This window comes from Puma concolor, chromosome B1 (assembly GCF_028749965.1).
Source record: "Puma concolor isolate L17-30 chromosome B1, mPumCon1.1.hap2, whole genome shotgun sequence".
Lineage (NCBI taxonomy): Eukaryota > Metazoa > Chordata > Mammalia > Carnivora > Felidae > Puma > Puma concolor.
In genome coordinates, this window is record NC_141670.1 from 29,235,134 (window position 1) to 29,259,389 (window position 24,256).

Sequence of the window (24,256 nt, forward strand, 5' to 3'; positions counted from 1 at the left end):
AGTGATATGTCCTAGAATTAGTTTTTTCTCAGTAACTTGCCTGTAGTACCTCCCATGCCTTGTGATAATTTGAGTAATTGTGTTGTCAACCATGCCAGGGATTACTTGAATCCCATTTTGTCTTAACAGGAAAGTTATCTGTGAACTTTTCAGATCACAGAATTCCATTCTAAAGTCTTTTTCCTAGGTCCACTCCAGGCACCAATTACTACATCAGTCGGGGTCCTGTCAGAAAACAAATGGTATGCTCAAAGTAGTTATTTTAAAGAGGATTTGATAAGGGACTGTTTATACAAGTGTAGGTGAGGTTTAAGGAAACCATAGAGGATAAAGTGGTACTGTGGATTAGTAATTGTGGGGAGCCAATACCACTCTGGTCTGAGGAGGCAAGGGGCAGAAGTGGTTACTGGGACTGGAGAAAGAAGCTCTGTGGAGAAAGCTTCCAGATAGAGGCTTTGACGTTTGGGAGGAGGAGGCAGGCAAGTCAAAGCAAACTGGAAGGGAGGGAAATGAGGGGGAAGGGAGAGAATAAATCCCTCAAGTTCTTTCCTTCTCAACTCAGATCTCTTCTCGGTGTCTTCCATTGGCCAGATGCAACTGGAAGCCAGCGAGCAAAGGACCCCATTGATGTAGCGTCTTCAGTAAACCTCCTTCTGGTAAACAATGCTGGGAGAAAGGTTGACAGTACATATAAGAAGGCAAATAGCAGGCATTCAGCATAGGCATTAACTGTAACATAGTCTAAATACTGGCCTGCCTAGCAGGAATCAGCCTAGTTTCTCTCAGATCTGTGATACGTACATGCTATTCTGTATTATCTGGTTTAATGAATGTGTATAAACTTTACGAAGAGTTTTCTATTTAAGTTGATGTATGTCTATTGAAGAAAGTCCTATTAGAAAGTAGGGGTCCCATTTCTTAAGAGTTCCATAAAGCCTCATTTATTCCTCTTAATATAGAAATAATTTCCAATGTAAAAATAATCTTTTACTCTTTGAAATATTAAAAAAATCACAATGAAAAGGAATTTTACTTCAATTTTATAACCCAGGGGCTTCTTAGCATTCAGTAACAAAAATTCAACTGAACAAATTTTTTTTTTTTCAACGTTTATTTATTTTTGGGACAGAGAGAGACAGAGCATGAACGGGGGAGGAGCAGAGAGAGAGGGAGACACAGAATCAGAAACAGGCTCCAGGCTCTGAGCCATCAGCCCAGAGCCTGATGCGGGGCTCGAACTCACGGACCGCGAGATCGTCACCTGGCTGAAGTCGGATGCTTAACCGACTGCGCCACCCAGGCGCCCCTCAACTGAACAAATTTTAAAGGTCTAACTGGATTTCTTAATTGATTCATGAATTGGGCAGTATTCCATCTGGCAAGTAGAAGAGAGCTCCAAAGGGCTACAGAGAAGGAAAGATTTTTAAAGGTAGAGAGGAAGTAATCAGTAATCAGGCGATGGGGATAGAGAGAAGAGACAAGTTTTAAAGATATTAAAACGCTTTGATTGTTAGGCCTTTAGGACTGGACTGAGGGAAGCAAGCTGGAATGGTGCCCAGCTTCTCCCTTGGGAGAGCAGTTGTATGGTGGTAGTTTAACCAAGAGAGGGATTGCTGCAGGTGTTGGAGGACTGGGTTGAGAGATACTCAGTTCTGTGTAAACTGAGTTTAGAGGTACTTCTGAGACACTCAGGTAGTGATGTAGAGACAGGCTTTGGAACATGGTGGGGAGGACTTTGGGAATTCAGGAGTAAGTTCCAACCTAAAGATGCAGATTTGGGTTTTGGGTTGTTCCCATGACGTGGATAGAGGTGGTGATAATTCTAATTTTCTTTAGAAACGTTCTACCAATAAGACAAACCAGAAAAATCATGCATCTCAGGAGAGGGGAGATAATGTTCTACTTCTGCTGAGGAGACAAAAGGGGTTGGAAGAGTAGACTTTGGTAGGTTACGAGGGGCATGGTCAACTGGCTCCCAGTTTTTGTCTTGGGCTGGCTCAGATGGTGGTTCCTGAATAAATGAAGTCTCAGGGGGCACTGAGCTGCCCCCCACCGGGTTCAGTGTGACTCATTCTCTGTGACAGCTGGGTGTTGAGGAAGTGCTGGCCACCTGCCTCCCTCAAGGGCTGTAATTAGCTCAGGCTTTTCTGCCTTTTGTCATGTTAAATGGTGCCTGCCTCTGCTTAACTTTCAGGAGGTTTGCACTTAATCCGTGAGAGAAAAGAGTGACTCACTCCCCCTTTCCAGGCTGCTCTTAGAGAACTCAAGCGTTCTTCAGCAGACCCCAAGGGAACCTCTCCAGGATCAGTTGGAAATTTATCTTTATTCCTTTCAAACTAGTTCCCATTTCCTGGTGAGAAGCAGCCCTCTGCCTGCTTAATGTTTGATTTGGAGGGGTCCTGTATGGATTTCTCCTGTTAGCTAGGGCTCTTCCTTCCCCGTGTAGTATACAGGTGTCTCAGAGCTTGGTAAGTAGCTGAGCTTCACATCTTTCAAACTCACGGATTGTTTGATAGCCTGTTTATAGCCATCCACCCTCCAAATGCTCCCACGGTAATGGCCATGGAGGAATGGAATGAGAAGAGAATCTGTCGGTAGAACAAACGTCCATTTACGTGACCACTCAAGGTCACCAGAAGGTTCGCTTCCCAAGGGCTTTGGGACTTCTCTTTCCATAGATGTACACCTTGGTCTCTGAGTTGATTTACTAGAAGAGCCTTCACCAGATGTGATGCTGAAAGGCCATCTGCTCTAAGGTTTAACGTGCTCTATGCCTTCCGGGAACAGAATTTGTGATCTGTAACAATACTCTGTTTGAGGTCACCTTCAGCTACCCTGGTTGTCCTTACAGAGCAGCAGAACAGTGAAAACAATAACTTTGTCCCTTAGGAGGTGATCTAAAATAGTTTTAAAGGACATTTACAGTTAAAAAGTTTTAACCTGGACAGCTTTCCTAAGGAGCTTTTTAAGACGCCATGGAAAGAAATGAGTGGGGAATCCAGAACTTTCCTTTTTTTAGCTTCTTGGAGCAAGAAGATGGGGATCTACCCTTTAGGCCTTTCATTGTTTCCCTGTAGCTCAGAAGGGCTGGCATTTCCGCTAGTGGAGTGTTGCTATGACAGAACTTTCCAGAGGAAGCTCCTGTTGTATCTTTACATGCAAGAAGTAGAATTTCCTATGTTTTCTTATACCCAAAATTCCTCAATATTTTCTCTGAAATGACTGCCAGCACCAGCAGATGTGATAGAAGTGGATTTTCCTTTGTGGTCAGAAGCTCTGGTTCATGATTCATCCCTATGTTTTTGGATATTAAAAGCAGACTTGAGTTTAATAAAATATCTTAAATAACCATGGAAATTTACCAAAGATGTAAATTAGGGGTGTGATTATATCTTAAATTATAGGTCTCTGTTTAAAAAAAAAAAAAAAGTTTCTCTTGTGAGACTGTTGCAGGATTTTTTATCTCAATACCCGGGATTCGCTGTCTCGCTGCTTCGAAGAATGAAGAGGTGGACACGGAATGCGCAGCAGGCAAAAGTTTATTAGAGTACCAGATCGGAAAGTAAGAACAGTATGAAAACTCTCTTTACAGAAAAGGGACATTCGAAAGTGAATGTCCGTGGACTATAGGCAAGGGTCCTTGTTTTATAAGGTTCTGGTCAGCACCCTCTTCTGTTCCCCCTTGTTGCCTCTCAGGTTCTCCCCTTATTGGCCGGATAATTCTAGGTGCTGGGTTGTCCATTCCTGATTGGTTCGACTCCCCTGTTTGAAGAGTCAGACTGGTCATACTATCTTATATATAATGTAAGTTTTAGGGTTTACTTGTTTTAGTTAGGTATTTTGATTTTCAAATTCCTGAGGGGAATGTGAGGGCAAGTAGGCGGTGTCTGTTACATTCTTAAGAGGGACCTTACCCCTGAGGGTCAAATGCTCCTCCCAGCATTGTTTCAAAATATGTGTTTTTTTGCCACCCAGGACCTCAGATCCTAACCTTTCCCTCTCTGCCTATTGTATCCTATCTTTCCCTATTATAAGACCCCCTAATAGTGCTTAATTATTTGAAATTTGATTTGCACACATTCAGATATATCTAACATACAAAGAGTTACTTCAGTTTTGATACATATCTTGTTAAAAGATCAAGTATGTACTTTAAGCCAAAAAAAACAAAAACAAAAAAAAGAAAGAAAAAGAGAGAGAAAGAAAGAAAGAAAGAAAGAAAGAAAGAAAGAAAAAGAAAAGTGGTCCATCTATTTGTTGATTCTAAGGGCATCGATTATCCAAATATTAACTTCATTGTTTTATGCCCAATCCTTTGATATCTAAGACACATTTTATGCCAACCAACTTGTTAGCTAACAAGTTGTAAATTAAATTACTTTTCCAATAAAAGTTAAAACTATGGTGTTTTTTTTTGTAAGCAGTCTTAAAGATCCAACTTACCGTGTCGGGTTGACTTAACAGGAGGCAGCTGAAGCAAAGCACTAGGTGTATTCGCGGTGCTCTGCACTGGGTGAGGGCGAATGCCTGGCAGGGTCCCACCCATATCTGTGTGTCAGTCACACACATGGAAAGAACTGAGTTACAGGAAGGCACCCGGCAGAACAAAGAGCGTGGTTGCCTTTCCCATCTCATGACAGTCACTTTCTGCAACTAAATGGGGAATAAGGAAAGTGTTGAGTTTGTGGCTTGATCTGTTTGGTAAGAGTTGGTGGAAGATTGCTCAGTGTGTTTTGGCTCTCTCCACATGGTTGTGTGACTTGATATGCAGGTTTGTTGCTCTCAGGAGCTATCAGAGTATGTTCCACATTTTTCCTTTTCCTGCCTCACAGGGCAAGCTTCCATGTGAAGACTCCCTTCTAGCAGGTGTCCTTTAGATATGACTTCATCTCCCCATGGAGGGAGACTTTATATTTGTCTTGGAGTTCCCATTCGAGTCCTAGAAAAACTCTGAAAGGAGTCTAAAGCTAATGGAAATCTCTTCTCTTGAGAAGTTTTGGTTATAAGAAGTCATCTAGGACAATAAGTGGAAGAGACATTGATTACATCGAAAAAATATAGTCTGATTAAAAAAATTTTTTTTGACATTTTATTTATTTTTGAGACAGAGAGACAGAGTATGAGTGGGGGAGGGGCAGAGAGAGAGAGGGAGACACAGAATACAAAGCAGGCTCCAGGCTCTGAGCTGTCAGAGCTGTCAGTACAGACACCCCCCCCCCCCCCCCCCCCCCCCCCCCCCCCCCCCCCCGTGCGCAGGTTTTGAACTCATGAACCCTGAGATCATGACCTGGGCCAAAGTCAGACGCTTAACAGACTGAGCCACTCAGACACCCCTACAGTCTGATTTATTGATGAAGAAGAGAGAACTTTGACTTGAGTATTCGGCGAGGTTAAAAAAAAAAGTACTCAGTATAGCCAGTATTGTAAAAAGAAATAGAATAAATAATATTTGATAAATTGGGCAATAAATTGGGCGTGTTTATGAGGAGCTAAAATGTTGATTGGCACTGTGTAACTATATAGATGAAATTGTTGGTGGCATTTAAATATTTTGCAGCTGTGTGTATGTGTGACTGAGTGTGCAGGCACACGTGTGTGTGTGTGCATGGTGAATATGGTGGGTAGAATTGAGCATATAGGTTAAAAAAAAAGCCATTGGGTTTTCTCCCTTAGAAACTGTGGATGTGATGAAGAACTGATTTATTTTTTACTTTTCAGTGGTGGTGCACAAATTTTCTTCAAACATGATCCAGTTTCTACTTGCTATTCTTATAGAGAATTAAGGTTTAATTCCTAATCTTAGGTGGTGGGTAAGTGGGTCATTAACCCTGCTGTTTAATGGAGTCAGACTCACCAGCAGCCCCTTGACAGGTTTTCTCCCTTACAGCCCCTTTGATGTCCTGAACTGACAGTGTGCTGTGTGTGTTCAGGACTCACATTTTGCAATGTAGTGACACCTGATCATTTATTGAAGGTGAGAGTATTCTCATGAAGGTAGTGGTGTTTGAAAGTCTAAGGAAGCCGAGATCAGTCCTAGGAGCCCTCTGGAATTAGTGCCGCTCATTTATGGTGTGAATAGAATCCAGCTGCACGAAGGCACTGACTGTGGGCTGCAAAGTGAAGGGTGGTGATGGGACCAAAGACAACAGTCAGACCCAGCAATGCGCAGGAACCTAAGAGAGAAAAGCAGAGTTTTGAAAGAAATTGTTGACCTACTGAAAGCAAAAAGGAAAAGCCTCCACAAATGGTAGCTTCCTGGGACATGTGGGAGGTGAAACAATGAGCACAGCTCCCTGCTTTCTGCAGGGTCAAGGCTGTCCCTTGGCAGACTGGTGGTGGGGATGACAATGAACCAGGTCTGGGGCCACCTGCCTGTATGAGCCTCCTGCCTCTTTGGTGCCCAGGGTTCTGTTGATATGTACCAATACTGGGACAAGATTCATGCTCCAACATTTCCTCCTTCAAACGCAAAATTTACTAATCTAAAGACATCTCTGTTTTGAAAGTCTGCAAACTGCTCTAGGATGGGGCAACCAGTAAGTTAATTCTTCTAATATGTTAATTACCTCACCATTTACATTCTTTCCACAAACACACTATCTCAGCACAGTCAAAAGGCATGCTTCATTTTATAAAGACTTGAGAATAACTTTTCCAGCAACATGGAGCTGGAGGAGATGTTGGAGATAGGTCAAATCCAATCCTCCCATTTTATAATCAAGGCAAGAGAGACTCTTGAATTGAAACCACCCTATAGAGTCATACAACCATTTAGTGTCTGGGCAGAAACCAAATCCTGGCCTCTTGACTCTGCATCATATGTGGTGAGAATCAGAGCCACAATAGCATACAAGCAAGGGATTTTCGTGGTTTTTGTTAGCATATGGGTACTTTCCAAATCACCGAGCCCCTGCTACGTGTAGGACGCTGTGCTTGGAGCTGGTAATAAAAGAGGGGTAAGATTTTGATCCCAATTTAGAGGAGAGACAGTAGAATATACTTAAGAAATCATTCACAATCCTAGGGAATAGATCTATGTTGATGTGTGGAGCAAAGAATTACCTCCTGAAAAACTGGGTCTCATACAACTCATATTTCCCTTAATTTTTGTTACCTCTGCATTTTACAAGTCAAATGTTATAAATTCAAGGGTCCACAAAGTGTGCTTGTTGCCTCTTTTTTTTTCTCCCTGAGGGTGATAATAAACTAATTTAAATAATTCTAAACCCTGACACTCAGAAGAAAATTGAAGGGCCTGTACCTGGAATACAGGTATCTCTAAGATTCAGGTTGTCCCAAAACTTGAGGAATAGAATTGGTAAAATCGGGTTTTAGGCTTGATTGCAGAATAGGAATACTTGAGAAGTAAAAGGAAAATGAAGAAAATGCCAATTGAGCTGGAGGAAGAAAAGAATTTCCTTGGGGGAAAGACTGAAATCTTAGAGATCAGGCAAGACAGATCTGAAATATATGGGCTCTGTGTTCCTTTCGGGACTGGACTTGGGAAGGGGGGATCTTATGATGATTAATAGATTGTTGAGTTGTTTGAAGAGCATGCCAGCTAAGTATGAAGATGATGGGAACACAAGGCTCAAATGGAAAGTGGACATTAAAAGTCTTTAAAATATGTGGAATGGACGCCGAGGGTGGGGGAAGAGAATTTCAGGTCATATCCGGATGCATGCAGGGACCGCCTTGCAAATTTCCCTGTTTTGCTACATTGGAGAAGGTCGTTCGGAGGATGTGACCTTTGCTTGACCCGTGGGCTGGACCCATGCAGCCAGAGGCTCCTCCCACCTCCTGGGCCCTGGGAAAGTACATTCTGCTCGCCGCCCCCGCCCACAGCTGTTTGCAAACAGCCCTCAGAGAGTAATGTGTTATTGAAATCACCTGGGCACTACACGTGACTGAACCCAGTTAAGGCCTCTATATAAACTCCTAAGAAGGCGGCAGGGGGTTGGGTGGAGGTTTAGTCAGCTTGTGGCTGCCCAAGTGATCCTCACAGGTAAGTTCTCCCGTTTGTCACCTGCTACTTACCAATCTGGCATGGTCGGGCTCTTTCCTCAGTTTCTCCCTGCCTTCTGACGGAGGTGGGGGCGGGGGCAGTTTCACGTTTCGCCAGGGAAGCTCCTCAAGTTTTGAATCCACATGTTTGAAGACAGGAGTGTCTCCCACGTCCTTGCGGGGGGGTTACGGTGTGCACAGGTGAATTAGATTTCCGAGAAAGAGGACGCGGAATATCACGATTACTTTTGTGATGGCATAGTTCTCCTAATGTGATTCTGGGTTGTTGTAAATACTGGGTTTTGAGAAGATGGTTCAGTTAGGAGTAACTATGGTAGGGGCTGGTCATCTGTGTTTTCTACATTTTTTTTTGGTGCCTGGGGCTCTAAGGCTTGGCGTCGTTATTTTTTCCTGCTTACCCTGACTTTTTGGGCGAGTAGTTGAAGGGAGAGATGTGGGTTTTGTGAATTCAGCTTGGGAGGTGAGGAGGGAGCCCATTCTGTGAAAGTTAGGCTGTGGCTATGAAAGCAGGAGCCTGACTCTACCCCGGCCTTGCGGTGAGATTCTCTAAGACTAAGCGGAACAAGTTTGGGGATTAATTTTTTTCAGCTGCACTCTACAGGAGGATTTTCTTTCCCGAGTGCACTTTCTCTCTGGATATTTACTATTTGAAGGAGTTCTTATTGTCTAAATTTGGTGCCTGTTTATATTGCTGCTGAAGGATTTGGGGATTTAAGCATGTCCTCTGTGCCCCTTGACCACTGTCTTGGGAAGCTGTGTTAGTGCGGCGGGGCATAATTTGAGATGAGAAATAGGGAATGAATTTTGGTTCAGGGTGCAGTTTGGCCTTGAAGTTAATGTACTATATGTTCAGTGTTGGCCATCTCGGAGCCTTTAGGTACGAAAATCTTGTCCACATGAGCCCAAAGAAGATACATAAGGACCAGTAATAGGTGTAGGCAGAGAGGTCTCATGAAAGTGGAAGCAAAACTGTCCTGGGGCACCTGGGTGGCTCAGTTAAGCGTCAAACTTCGGCTCAGGTCCTGATCTCGCGGTTTGTGGGTTCAAGCCCTGCGTCAGAGCCTGGAGCCTGCCTCAGATTCAGTGTCTCCCTCTCCGCCCACCCACCCCCCCCATTCTCTTTCTCTCTCTCTCTGTCAAAAAAACCCCATAAAACTGCCCTGATATCCTGTGGGTTTTCTTCCTTGAGAGAGCCAGGTATCTAATTCATGTGGACCTGGCTGTTCAGTGATGAGATCTTTGCCAGGATTGTGGGGTTCGTGGCATCCAGAGCTGACAGCAGAGAAAGAATTCTTGAAGACGTCTTCGGTGCAAAATGGCGATTAAAGCATGGGGACAGGACCCTCGGGCAGAAAGACCTGCCCCGGGACTATGGGGAGAGACTGGTTATATACTATGGACTTGGGGGAGGTAAGGTCCAAGGGAAGTTTCCAGAGGGATTTCCATATGCTAAAGAAGACTCCCAGGATACTGGAGGCCTAGCTGTTGTCAAGCTAAGGTTGTTTTTCCCTCTAACAGAGCATTAGCATTAACACAGCAGCGAGTTCCTGGAGAAACTTTTGCTCTGCCAGCCTCAAGTAGCTGTCGATGGGCTGCAGGTTATAAGGAAATTCAATTTTATCTGCCATTTCCTTCTGCCTTTTTTTCCCCACATCACCAGCTCTGAGGGAAAAGGTTAAAGGGTGTGTGTGTGTGTGTGTGTGTGTGTGTGTGTGTGTGTGTGTGTGTGTGTGAGAGAGACCGAGTGAGAGACCGAGTGAGAGACCGAGTGAGAGACCGAGTGAGAGACCGAGTGAGAGACCGAGTGAGAGACCGAGTGAGAGACCGAGTGAGAGACCGAGTATGGTGCTGCTAAGGAGGTGTTGGTGGTGAAGGGAAGGCTTCTTTGTTATTTTTGGATGTTGTGAAGGGAATTTCTCACCCATGATTTCTGCTTTCAGGGAGGGGCTAATCTGTCTGCTTCTCTGTCAGGAGAGGGTTAAGTGTGTCAGAGGTCACTGCTCCTGCATGGCATGGTTTCTTCTTAGAACACCTTCCCTTCAGGCCCTGTGTTTCTCAGCTTCACAATTTGGTTTCTCTGCTCTGGGTTTCACCTGATTCTTTTTAACTTCTTGTTAAGTCAGTAGGTAATCTAGTCAGGTCAGGCCTCCTCTAGGGCCATCACGGATTGTTCAGAGGTGATTATTAAAACTGGTAATTTGCGGGGCACCTGGGTGGGTCAGTTGGTTAAGCATCTGACTTTGGCTCAGGTCACGATACCAGTTTATGAGTTTGAGCCCTGCGTCGGGCTCTGTGCTCACAGCACAGCTTGGAGCCTGGAGCCTGCTTCAGATTCTGTGTCTCCCTCTTTCTTCCCTTCCCCTGTTTGTGCATGCTCTCTCTCTCTCTAACAAACATTAACAAAATATGCCAAAAGAAAGGGCATATTCTCTGATCTTTGCCCAAGAAAGCCCCCACTGTTATGTTTTTAATTAAAATTTAAAATTTTTCTGTAGTAAAATTAATCTTTTCCTTAGGCCTTCTAGATTTTGTATTCTGTTAAGTGTTTTCCACCTTGACATGTATCTACAAGTGTTGGTGTGTGCATATGTATTGTATGTATATATACCTATATAGATATCCTACATATATTCTCTACATTCATTTCATTCTTTGGTCTACCTTATATTGTCAGGAATATTCTGTTTGCTTCCTCAAATTTGCCTAGCTACATTTCTCATGCACCAAAAAACTGCAAAAAATAAGAATTTTTGTAGAGTTGATTGGGTAGCAGTATGGAGAATGGATTGGAGGGATGCCGAAGAGACATGAATGGGGACTGAAAAATCAGGGCTGTAGTGATGTAGCAGCAACAGAAGAAAGGGGAGCTTGGAGGTATGGTCACGTGGTAACCTGGCCTGACTTAGTGACCGTTGGGTGTGAGCATGTGGGACAAGCAGCAGCAATGGTGGGTGGAGGTTGGCAAAACTGGAAGGCTTTGGATGGGCACCTATATGCTGAGACTTTGGGGGGTGGGACACTGGGAGCGAGGGAGGACACTGACCTTTGTACAAATCTACCCACAAGCTCCACTATCCATTTGTTTCTATCCCCGTCTCAACAAGAAAGTCCAAGGAAAACCCACTTTAGTTTCAAGTAACTATTGTCTTGGAGGTAGAAGTTGTAATTAGCAGTGATTGAAGCTGGAGAAAAGCAAGTGATCTAGTCTCTAATCACCCAAAGTACAGCATGCGGTGTGTCTCTGCAATTTCTGTGTTCGCCACTGGGTGGCGAGCTCGGTTCACAGAAACCCACATCAGCGCAACAGAAGTTTTTTGTAATTTACCTTTGTTAACAAAAGACTGTTGTAGCAGCCAGCATTGGCGCTATAGAAATGAGAGGATAGAAACTTACAAAAAATTCTTTTTATTGAATAATCAATTTGAGCATTTACTGCTTTATGTGTGCCTTACAAAAGCTTATTGCTTATTTTTTTTTATTTTCTGTTCCTCCAGGACACTTGATTTGAGAAAGCAATCAATAAAGATTAGTTTAGACAACCAGCTGCCACAATGACATGGTGATAAAATTCTGTTCCTTAATGAGACAAGATGCTTTTTATTCCAAGACCATACATATCTAATGTACCCCTTGGTCCTTGCTATGGAACGAATTGTGTTTCTCCCCTATCCCCATCAATGTAACTATATTTGGCGGTAGAGCTTTTAGGAAGTAATTAAGGTCATAAGGGTAGGGTCCCAATCCTATACTACTCTTGGTCTTAAGATAATTGAATGTTTCAGGATTTTTATAATCAGTAATATTAGGGAGTTGAAGTTTTAAGATAGAAGAATAGTATATTTTTCTCATTTTTTCCCCCAACAGTCTTAAACAACCCCCCCCAAAACTTTTATATATATATTTTACATATGTTTGTTAAATTTTCATTTAAGAAATGATTGGGTTCTCACTTGCATTAGAGAAAATTTGACAATCTATGGCAAAATTGGAGCCTTTCCCAACTTTCTCCTATGTTTGCTAAAATCACTTAACTGGGGAGAAGACCATTGAATCTGCAGTTTAGAATGAGACCCAAGAGTACATATTTCTGGAAAGTTAAAGTATTGCCTTAAATCCATCTCAAGGTGTCAAAGATGGTTTCTTTTATAGGCAGATCTTTCAGGAAAGCAGAGTCTAAGTGGTAGTAATAAAGAAAAAGGAAAAGGTGAGGAAAAGTGTAGAGGACGAAGGGGAGAAAATAAGACAAACTTTGCTCTTTGGAACTAACAAGGTTCAGACCTGATCGGTAGACTCCGGATTTTGTGTTTGCTCACTTACAAAAGGCATACCCTCAAACCTGGACCATCCACGTTTTAACTTTAGATCAGAATTTGAGGTCAAGTTCTACACTTAAGCTTTTGGACAAGGTGCTTGCTGATCCTTCTTCCTGATCTGTAAGACTAGCTAATGTCTACTCATGGAGTTGCCTGGAACCCTAAGTGCAAGGATGCCTACAAAGCCTCTAGGCTTGTGTGGTTGAGTTTGTGCTTGGGATTAGTTGGTGGGGGTTTGACATCATAGGAGTATAGCCTTTGGGAGGCAGACAGTCTGGCCTAAATCCAGCTTGGCTGCTGACGAGCTAGTCTGTTTGAACGATCCGCGTTATAAATTTCTTCATTTGCAAGCTGAACATCATAATACTTGCTGTTGTGAGGATAAGACCTGTTCTTTGTGGTGAGGGCTGCTTAGTAGGGGTGCAAGCAGCAGCAGCTGAGAACTGTCCCCCATTATGCTTGGACCCTGTACTTGGTACTTGGGGGAAGAAACCCTGGATAGATGGTGCAGAAGCTCTCTTCTGCTCAGGCCTCTGCACTTGCTTTCATACTGTCCTCCTCTGACTTAGACCTGATCACACATTCTTGTGTTCCTCTGTCTATATCTAATGCAACATCTCTCAGTTTTTCAAGACCCAGGAGTCCTTTTGATAATTTTTTTTTTTTTTAAAGGCAACCTTCTTATTTTCAGACTTTGATTGACTTCCCCTCTGTCCAATCCCTACTCCCATCTAGGCATTACCTTTCAGGGGAAAATTTCCCATCTGGGCGGCTTACCATTGCCCAATGCAGAACTTCCTAGTCCTGGGCCAGGGCACTTGGGGCCTCTGGTGGCCTGTAGGGGTGGCAAGAAAATGATCCCCCCGCCAAAAGCCCCCACCCCCCGGAGCTGGGTGCTGGGTAGGGAACAATCCACCCCCCTTATTTCCAGGTGAAGTCTCCTATTAATCCTACCAGTTCCCTTTCAAACATCCATTCTCTAGGGGCCCTTTGCTAACCGTTGCCCTTGAGGTTGGCAGAATTCCAAGGTGACCTCCAGTGACCCGTACTCTTGTATAATCTACTCCTCGAGTGTGGGCAAACCTGTGACTATGATAAGGTATTGCTCCTGCGACTGCATTACATGGTACTTTTATACGGCAATGGGGTAGGGATTTTGCAAATGTAATTAAAGTCCCTAATTAGTTGATTTTTGAGTTAATCAAAAGGGAGATTATCTTGGGTGGGCCTGGCCTGATAAGGTAGCCTTTAAAAGTGACCAGTAGCAGGCATTCTCCTGCCAGCTTTGGAGAAGCCAACAACTGTGCTGTGAACTGCTGAAGCAGGGAAGAAATAGCCAGGATGGTGCAAGAAAATCTGGAGAGGAATGTGCAGCATTTTCAGGAGGAAGCAGCCAACTACTTCAGAGAAGTGAGTTGAGACCAGGGCTGAGAAACCCACATTTTATTACCTGGCGAGCAGGTGGTCAGGGTGTATTTGGTGGAACGACGTGGATAAAATCAGGTTGTGGGGATGTGAATAGTGAATGCAAGGCCATGAGTAGATAGAACAAGTGCAGGTGCATCTTCCAAGTAGCTCTGCTAGGAAAGGAGAGGAAGGGGGGCAGTAGTAGTGGGGGCCCTAGGATGACCACAACATGGTTTTCATAATGGGACATGCTGAGAAATGTCGATGCTGCTGGGAAGGGCAAAACTGTGAGAAAGAGGACAGAAGGGCACTTCATGGCATGATGTTCCCAAGGAGGTAATCCCGAACAAAGATGGAGACCTTTTCTGTGGGTAGGAGTGGGCTAGCTCTTCCCCTGTGCTTGGAAGGAAAGCTGTATTAGGTTTGGGGGCAGATGAGTTTGAAAGGGGGAGTGATTGGTTGGGTAGGATAGGAAGAAGCATTTTTACTGATGATCTCTACTTTCTCTGTGAAGTAGGAAGCAAAGTCATCCACTCATGAGATAGTGACTGTTTGGTTTGTGGAGAGCAGGGAATTAAAAATAAAAATCTTTAAAATTTCATGATCGGGGCGCCTGGGTGGCTCAGTTGGTTAAGCATACGATTTTGGCTCGGGTCATGATCTCGTAGTCTGTAGGTTCGATCCCTGCCTTGGGCTCTGTGCTGCTAGCTCAGAGCCTAGAGCCTGCTTCAGATTTCCCTTGCTCTCTGCCCATCTCTCCCCCCTCACCCCACTCAAAAACAAACATAAAATTTTTTTTTTTTTAATTTCATTATAACACATACAGAAAAGTGCCTAAGTCCTAACTATACTGACCAATAACTTATTAGAGTGTGAATTCAACGATGTAACCACCACCCATTTAAAGACCTAGAGTATTACAGCAGCCCAGAAGCCCTTCCCATGCCCCTACTAAGCAACAAATGCTTCCTAAAGGAACTACCAATTGACATCTAACACCATAGATGAATTTTGCCTTTTTTTTTTTTTTTTTTTTTTTTTTTGGCACTTTATCTGACTGGAATTATATGGTATCTGTTGTTTGACACCTGATTTCTTGTACTCAACATTGTGTTTGTAAGATACATCCATGTTGTTGGATACTGAAGTAATTAACTTGCATTGCCATCTAGTATTCCATTTACAAATATATCACAATTTGTCTTTTCTAATGTTGATAGACATTTGGATTATTTTCACTACCACAAATACAGACTACATACCTTTTGGTGTACATTTAATGCTTTTGTGTTCTAATAGAAATATAGGAGTGGAATTATTGTATATTATACATGTGTTCAGCTTTCAAAAATACTGCCTGGGGGGAGGTGCATGAGTGGTTCAGTCTGTTGAGCATCTGACTCTTGGTTTTGGCTCAAGTTATGATCTCACTAATTGTGAGTTTGAGCCCCACATTGGGCTCTGCACTGACCGTGTGGAGCCTGCTTGGGATTCCCTTTTTCCCCACTCTCTCTGTCCCTACCCTGCTTGTTTGCTTTCTCTCCCTCAAAATAAATAAAATTAAAAAAAAAAAAAAAAAACCTGCCTGGTAAGGAAAGATCTAGCAGCATTCCTGCAATCATTTTTCTCCCTTTAGTGGGGATGCCTGGGAAAGAAAGAAAAGAAAAAAAAAACACCCAGGTAAATGCTCTTGTAAACATGCTAATGAAAGACTTGAAAATACACTGATGGTATATTTACTCTTGTGAGAATTCTTATCTAGGGAATGCTTTTTAGCAGTATGTCATTGAATAGTTTAGATTGCTTTTTGCAAATAAGCCCGGTATATGTGTCCTTAATGGGATAGGATTTCCAAGAAAATAGTACCTAAGCTATTGAATCATCAGAATATAAAATACTGATGTTTCACAACTGAAATAGCTCCCATTTGTGATGGCCTTCTGCGCTGCTGTCAGCCTCCTAACATGACAAGGAAGAATGTGGACAGTGGTGTTGGTGATCACCAATCTGTTCTTGCTTTGCTTGTGTCTCACAATTACCCTTCTCCTTGGCAATTATCTGTTGTTACAGAGCAAGCTCTCTGATTCTTCTAAATATGATTGGACTGTCAGATTCTTTGTGTTTTCTCACTACCAAACAATATTCTACGTGATTGCTCCAATTTATCCTTCCAGTAGCATGCAGGACCGTTCTAATTGCTTCCATTCTTGGTAACACTTGGCAATGCCAGTCTTTTTATTTTAGACAATCTGGAGTGTGTGTAGGTCCTTTGACTTTGTTTATTCTTTCTCAAAGTTGCCTCAACTAATTCTTTGATTTCCATCTAAATTATAAAAGCAGCTTATCAATTTCCATGACAAATCTGCCTAAATTTTGATTGAGATAGTATTAAATCTATACACAAATGTGGAAGAAAGGCCCCTGTTTCCACTACTTAGTGTTGTAAGTTGAATTGTGTTCCTCCAAAAGTTAGGTTGAAGTCCTAACCCCAATACTTAGGAATATGATCTTATTTAGAAATGAATCTTTGCAGATGTAATCAACTTACAATGAGGTCAGATTTGATCAGGGTGGGCCCTAAATTCATTGACTGATATCCTTTTAAGGATCCCATAATCTTCAGATTTCTTTCTTATCAGATATATATTCAATAACGACTATAAATTCCTTTCTAAGTACAGATTTAGCCATGTTACATATTTTTTCAATATGTTTATGCCTTCATTTTCATTTGCTGATTTCCTATGTCTTTGACTCATGGGTGATTTTGAAATACATTGTTTAATTTTAAAAATAAGGATAGTTTCTAGTTGTATTTCTGTAGTTGAGTCCTCATTGAATTTCATTGTGATCAGAGAACATATTCTAAGTGGTTCTTTGGAATTTATTGAGACTTGCTCTGTGGTCTGACATGTGGTTTATTTTGGTAAATATTCTATATATACTTGGAATGAATGTGTCTTTGTGGTTCCTAGGGTTGGTGTTCTATATAAGTAGATCACTTTGTTTTTCAAGTTTTTTTTTTTTTTTCTGTTTAATGGATTTTTTTTTTTTTTTTTTTGGTCTGCTTATTCTATCAACTGTTCAGAAAGGTATGTTAAACTCTTCCAGTATCACTGTGAGTTTGTGTATTTTTCCTCTTTATTTTATTTTATAGTGTGTATGAGCACGGGAGAGGGGCAGAAGGAGAGAGAGAGAGAGAGAGAGAGAGAGACACACACACACACACAGAGAGAGAAGGAACTTTAAGCAGGCTCTTCACTCAGCACGGAGCCCTATGTGGGGCCTGATCCTATAACCCTGGTATCATGACCTGAGCTGAAATCAAGAGTCAGAGGCTGAACCAACACCAAGGCATCCCTATCTGTCCTTCTGATTTTGTCAACACTTATTTCATTTTTAGGTTATATTGGTAGATGTATACACGTTTAAAATTGTTCTAACTTTGTGCCAAAATGGTACTTCTATCATTATGAAATGTCCCTCCTCATCTTACAATAATGCTTCTTGCCAAAAAGTTTACTTTGTGTGATGTTAGTATAGGTACACAAACTCTTTTGGTTAGTGTTTTGTATAGTCTATCTTTTTTCAGTTTTTTACTTTAGGCCCTTTGTATTTAAGGCATGTCTTCTGTAAAAAAAAAAAAAAAAATACAGAATTGGGGCGCCTCGGTGGCTCAGTCGGTTGAGCATCTGACTTCGGCTTAGGTCATGATCTCACAACTTGTGAGTTTGTGCCCTGCGTCGGGCTCTGTGCTGACAGCTCAGAGCCTGGAGCCTGCTTTCGGATTCTGTGTCTCCTTCTCTCTCTGCCCCTAACCCACTCGCATTCTGTCTCTGTCTCTGTCAAAAATAAATAAACATTAATAAAATTTAAAACAAATACAGAATTGAGTTTAATTTTTTGTTTTTCAAATCTATCAATGTTTGCCTCTTAATTGGACTATTTAGTCAGGCTAATTTATTGTAATTACTTAAATATTTGTCTTTAAATCTATTATAGTCTTTTATATTTTTCCAATTCCTTTTAAGTTCTTTTCTCTTTCAATTGCTCTTCCTCTTTTGTAGATCTGGTGCTAAGTTCTCTGTTTTTGATGATGGATTTATTGAATTTTTACTTTTGAAAGGTATTTTTATTGTATATAGAATTTTAAAGTACTTTGAGGATATTATTCCGTTATCTGCTGGCTTTCATTATTTCTTTTGAAAAGTTTTTGCAAGTCTTTGTATTTTGAAAGTAATCTTTAATGGTTTTATATTGGCTGCTTTAAAAACGTTTTTTTTTTTTTTAAACCTTTGATTTTTAGCAGTTTTAGTTCTGTAAATTAACTAGGTACATCTTACTCTGATGTACCCCAATAGGATATTCCTGGTATTTATCCTACTTGGTATTTGTAATATCTTTTGAATCTGTGGTTTGATGTCTTTTATTTTTAGAAAATTTGTAGCAGTATCACTCTAAATATTGCTTTATTCCCATCTCTCCCCCCCCCCCCCCCAGGAGCCTAATTACATGTGTTATGTATTTTTTGTACTCCTTTGGTCTTAAACTGTTGATTTTTTCTTTTTTCTTTTCTGATTCATTTCAGATATTTTTTTTTTTTTTTAAATTTTTTTTTTCAACGTTTATTTATTTTTGGGACAGAGAGAGACAGAGCATGAACAGGGGAGGGGCAGAGAGAGAGGGAGACACAGAATCGGAAACAGGCTCCAGGCTCCGAGCCATCAGCCCAGAGCCTGACGCGGGGCTCGAACTCACGGACCGCGAGATCGTGACCTGGCTGAAGTCGGACGCTCAACCGACTGTGCCACCCAGGCGCCCAGGTATTTCTTTTTTAAAACGTGTGTGTGTGTCTGTGTGTGTGTGTGTGTGTGTGTGTGTGTGTGTGAGAGAGACAGTTTTAAGTTCACAGCAAAATTGAGCGGAAGGCAGATTTCCCATATATCCCTTTGCCCCTACGAATGCATGGCCTCCTCCATTATCAACAACCTGAACTAGAGTGGTACATTTGTTACACTGATGTATCTACAGTGACACATCATTATGTGACACACTTAAAGTCTATAGTTTACCTTAGGGTTCACTCTTGGTGTTGTATGGGTTTAGACAAATGTATGACATCTGTGCATCTTCTAGTATCATGCAAAGTATTTTCACTGCCCTAAAAATCCTGTGTTTTACCTATTTACCCTCTAACCCCATCCCATTCCCTAGCAACCACTCATCTTTTTACTTTCTCCATAGTTTTGCCTCTTCTGGAATGTCATATAGTTGGTATAATATGTATGGAGACTTCTCAGATTGTTTTTCATTTTGGCAACATGCATTTAAGTTACCTGCATGTTTTTTTTTTTTTTTCATGGCTTGATAGCTAATTTCTTCCTAGCACTGAATATTCCATTGTCTGGGTGTGCCACATTTTATCTGTTTACCTACTGGAAAACATTTTGTTGCTTCTAAGTTTTGGCAACTATGAAGAAAGCTGCTGTAAACGTACATGTGCATGTTTTTATGTGCAAATAAGTCTTCAATTCCTTTGAGTAAATATCAAGGAGCACAATTACTGGGTTGTATGGTAAGAGTATGTTTGATTTTGTAAGAAACCACCAAACTGTCTTCTAAAGTGGCTGTACAATTTTGCATTCCCACCTGTTGCTCCATGCCCTTGCCAGCACTTGATGTCATTGTTCCAGATTTTGGCCACTGTAATGAGCATGTAGTCCTACCTCATTGTTTTAATTTGCATTTCTCTGATGATCTATGTAGAGTATCTTTTCATATGCTTATTTGCCATCTGTCTATATATATATATATATATATATATTACATATTTTTTTTTTGCTGAGGTGCTGTTAAGCTCTTTGGCCCATTTTTAAAAAAAAATTTTTTTTCAAAGTTTTTATTTATTTTTGGGACAGAGAGAGACAGAGCATGAACGGGGGAGGGGCAGAGAGAGAGGGAGACACAGAATCGGAAACAGGCTCCAGGCTCTGAGCCATCAGCCCAGAGCCTGACGCGGGGCTCAAACTCACGGACCGCGAGATCGTGACCTGGCTGAAGTCGGACGCTTAACCGACTGCGCCACCCAGGCGCCCCTCTTTGGCCCATTTTTAATTGAAGTTGTTTTTATTGCGTTTTAAAAATTCTTCGTATATTTTAATGTTCATTTTTGAGAGAGACCGAGTGTGAGCAGGGGAGGGGCAGAGAGGAAGACACAATACGAAGCAGGCTCCGGGATCCCACCCGTCAGCACAGAGCCCGACGCAGGGCTTGAACCCACGAACCATAAGATCATGACCTGAGCTGAAGTTGGATGCTTAACTTACTGAGCCCTCATGCGCCCCTATCAGAAGTGTCTTTTATAAATATTTTCTTCCGGTCTATGGTCTGTCTTCTCATTTCCTTGCTGGTGTCTTGCATGGAGCATAAGTTTTTAATTTTAATGAAGTCCAGCTCATCAGTTATTTTTCATGGATCATGGCTTTGGTGTTGTATCTAAGTCCTTATTCCCATATCTGAGATCATCTAGGTTTTCTCCTATTTTGTCTTCTAGGGGTTTTATAGTTTTGCATTTAACATGTAGACATAGGATCCATTTTGAGTGAATTTTTGTGAAAAGTATATAAAGTCTATGCATAGATTTATTTATTTGTAGGTGGATATTTAGTTGTTCCAGCACCATTTGTTAAAGACTTTGTTGGGGCTGAATGATGAGCAGGGTCAAGTATGAACGTACGGGCTGTGGGTACTGAGACTGGCATGGGTGGGACCTGCATCCCAGTGAGTGGGTTGGGTGGTGTTTCCTGTTCTCTTCCCTGTGCAGCTGTAGCTGGGGCCTTGACTGACCCAGCCCGACTGTGGCTTCAGCTTTGGAAGAGTTACAGGAAGGTCTAGAAGAGGTGAAAGTGCTGCTGGAAAAGGCCCCTAGAAAAAGAGTACGTGATACCCTTAAGGCTGAAAAATCCAAGATTGAGACAAAAATCAAGAACAAGATCCAGCAGAAATGAGAGAAAAGCAGAACTTCTTGACTATGAAAAGCCAGATGCTGTGATTGCCCCTATTACAATGGGCTACACAGTGAAAATCAGTAATTACCAATGGGATCAGTCAGATAAGTTTGTGAAAATCTACATTACCTTAACTGGAGTTCATCAAATCCCCACTGAGAATGTGTAGGTGCATTTCACAGAGAGGTCATCTGATCTCTTGGTAAAGAAACTAAATGGGAAGAGCTTTGCTCCATGATTGTGAACAATCTCTTAAAACCCATCTCTGGAAGGCAGTTCAAAAAAAAGTTAAGAAAGCTGAAAACATGTGGTGGGACTACCTGACTCAGGTTGAAAAAGAATGTAAAGAAAAAGAAAAGCCCTCCTATGACACTGAAAACAGATCCTAGTGAGGGATTAATGAATGTTCTAAAGAAACTTCTGAAGATGGAGATGATATGAAGTGAACCATTACTAAAGACTGGGTGGAATCAAGAGAGAAACAAGCCAAAGGAGACACAGAATTTTGAGACTTGAAAGTCATTTTGGGGGACTGTGATGTGGAAATACTGACCCTTCCAGTGAGGAACTGTTAGTGAGCTGCAGAGATAAATTTGACAGATAACTACTTACATAGCCTTCTTCTAAGTAAAGGCAATGAATTCTTCCATTTCCTACTGGAGGATTTATTTAAATATGCTTATTAAACACTTCCCCCAAAGGTGATTTCCTTAGTAATCTGGGCATTTTTTTCAAAAAAGGATACTGTGTTCTTATGTGAAATGTAAAAAAGCAAGTCTTGCCTAATGATAATGCCACATTGTGTGTATTTTTGTTCAACTAAGAGGTAGAAAACAAAAGTTCTTGTTTGCCTGTAAGTTCCTGACATCACCACCCACCAATGTAAGAATAAGTAAAAATAAAGCCTGGATTTTTGCATTAAAAAAACACAAAACTTTTTTTTCCCCCACTGTATTGCCTTTGCTACTTGTAAAAATATCAGTTAAATATATTTCTGTGGGCCTATATCCGGGCTCTCTATTCTGTTACTTATTTTTTAAAGTTATTTTGTTAATACCACACTTACTTGGTTACTGTAGCTTTATAGTAAATTTTGACATTGGGTAATGTCAGTCCTTCAGCTTTGTTCTTTTTCATTATTGTTTTGACTCTTCTGGATCTTTTATCTCTCCATAAACTTTAAAATCAGCCTGTCCACAAAATGCTGAAATTTTGTTTGGGATGATGTTGCATCTATAGACAAAGTTGGGAAGAACTGATGATACTGAGTCTTCATATCCACTGGATATTTTCTTTTGAATTATCTTCTTGACCTTAATTCTATTTTAAGTTGACTAATTCTGTGTTTTTCAGTTTCTAAATTTCTATTTTATTTTTTAAAAAAATCTTCTTCAGCTGTGAAATTTTCCATTTTGCTTTTTTATATTGAATGCATCAGCCAGGGCTATTTTAAATTTTATGTCTGATAAGTTCAGTGTCTGGATTTCCTAGGAGTCTGTTTTGTTGTCTTAATTTTCACCTAAATTTCACCACCCTTAATTTTCAGGTAATTATCTTTTTGATGCCTTTTAATCTTAGATTAAATGTTATATATAGTATATAAAAAATTATAATGAGCAGTTGAGGCTCTGGACTGTGTTCTCTTTCTCCAGTGATGATTTACTTTTGCTCCCAGAGGACAGTGAGATCAGGGACTGATTATCTCAACTTGATACTGAGATATGTCAAAGCTAAGCATCAGTCTTTGTGAGGACAGGCTTCTATTGACTCTCTGAGAAGAGGGAGGTATCTTCACTTACCCTCAAGAGTAAATGGCCTGAATGTGCTCATTTCTGAATCATTTACCTTTGACTTAATACTATTCATGGGGCACTTGGGTGGCTCAGTTGGGTAAGCGCCCAACTCTTAGTTTCAGCTTGGGTCATGATCTCATGGTTGGTGGGTTCAAGCCCTGCATTGGGCTTCATGCTGATGTTGCAGAGTCTGCTTGGGATTCTCTCTCTCCCTCTCTGCCCCTCCCTTACTCTATCTCCATCTCAAAAATGAATAAATATACTACTCAAAAAGTGGTTTAGGTCTAGTTGACCTTAACCAATTAACTGTGGCAAAGGTAAGGGGACCACTGTCCCCAATTGTGAAATCACAGTTGGATTTCATCCCTGGAAGTGGGCTGACTCCACTTTTCCAACTATGCATGGTAGAAAGGATCAGGGAGAGAACTACAGTTTGTTACACATGCTGAACCGTAAAGACCATTAAACCAAGAGGTGGGAAATCTGAGTTCTAAGGCTTGACTTTACTAGTGATTTTAATACATAGGCTTAGATGAGGTATATGGTCTTTAAACTTGAAAGTTTCAGTAAAGTGAAGGAGTAGGATTCTGTTCCATACAGATATGCCTCTATTTTTAGTGTGGGCCAAATGGGATCTCCTTTCACTTCAGAGGAATAGCCTACTTGTTATTTGAACTTCTGTATAAGATTTCGCTTGATTAAAGAGCTTCTCAGCTAAAGAAATGTTGAAAAACTATCTTTAGTTTTAATCTTTTATAGATGAAAGTTAATAGTCCAAGTGTATTTTTTACCTGTTCTTAAGTTTTTAAAACAAACTTTAATTACAGTCTATTTAATCTCCTTATGAAAAAGACAATGACCACAAATTACATTTTAAGGGGAAACATATAAAACCAGAAACTTTATGATGATACAATGTAATACGTCCAGGTTTTCCAGGAACATGACATTATAAATGTGTACTCTCATGAAATATAATGAGTGATTAAAATCTTTACATCCTACAATTATAAAACATTAGCACTTAGTTGATTTGAAGGGGTGTGGTAGGTAGAATTCTAATATGGCTCCCAAGATTCCTGGACCCTGTTGTACATACAACTTCTCTCAACTGTTGAATCAAGCACTAATGTTGGTGGTGCTTACAGAGATTTTCCAAATGTAACTAAGGTAGGTCACAAATTAAATGACCTTAGAATGGATAGTTTATTAGGTGGAGCTGATGTAATCACATTGTCCATTTAGTGAGCTTAAGAAAAATTTTTTTAATGCTTATTTATTTTTGAGACCATGCGAGAGAGTGCAAGTGGTGGAGGAGCAGACAGACACAGAATCTGAAGCGGGCTCCAAGCTCTGAGTTATCCAAGCTCCAAGCCCAGAGCCCGATGCGGGGCTTGAACTCACAAACTGTGAGATCATGACCTGAGTTGAAATCAGATGCCTAACGACTGAGTCATTCAGGCACCCCATTTTAGTGAGCTTTTAAAATCTGGGCCTATGGGTTAGAGACTGAGGAAGTCAAAGATTTGAAGCATGAGGGAGATTCATTGTGCAATAACTTCTTTATTGCTAACTTGAAGGTATGAGGGACTACATGGCAAGGAATGCAGGTGGATTGTAGGAGCTGAGAATAGCTTCTGGCTGACAGCCAGCAAGGAAACCGGGACTTCAGTCTTAAAACCACAAGAAACTGAATTCTGTCACAACCATG

General features: G+C 41.2%; 1 pseudogene; it reads left to right on the plus strand.

The window, feature by feature from the left end:
• Window positions 1–13,974: 13,974 nt before the first annotated feature.
• Window positions 13,975–21,261, plus strand: LOC112869855 (calcyclin-binding protein pseudogene; annotated as a pseudogene).
• Window positions 21,262–24,256: the final 2,995 nt, after the last annotated feature.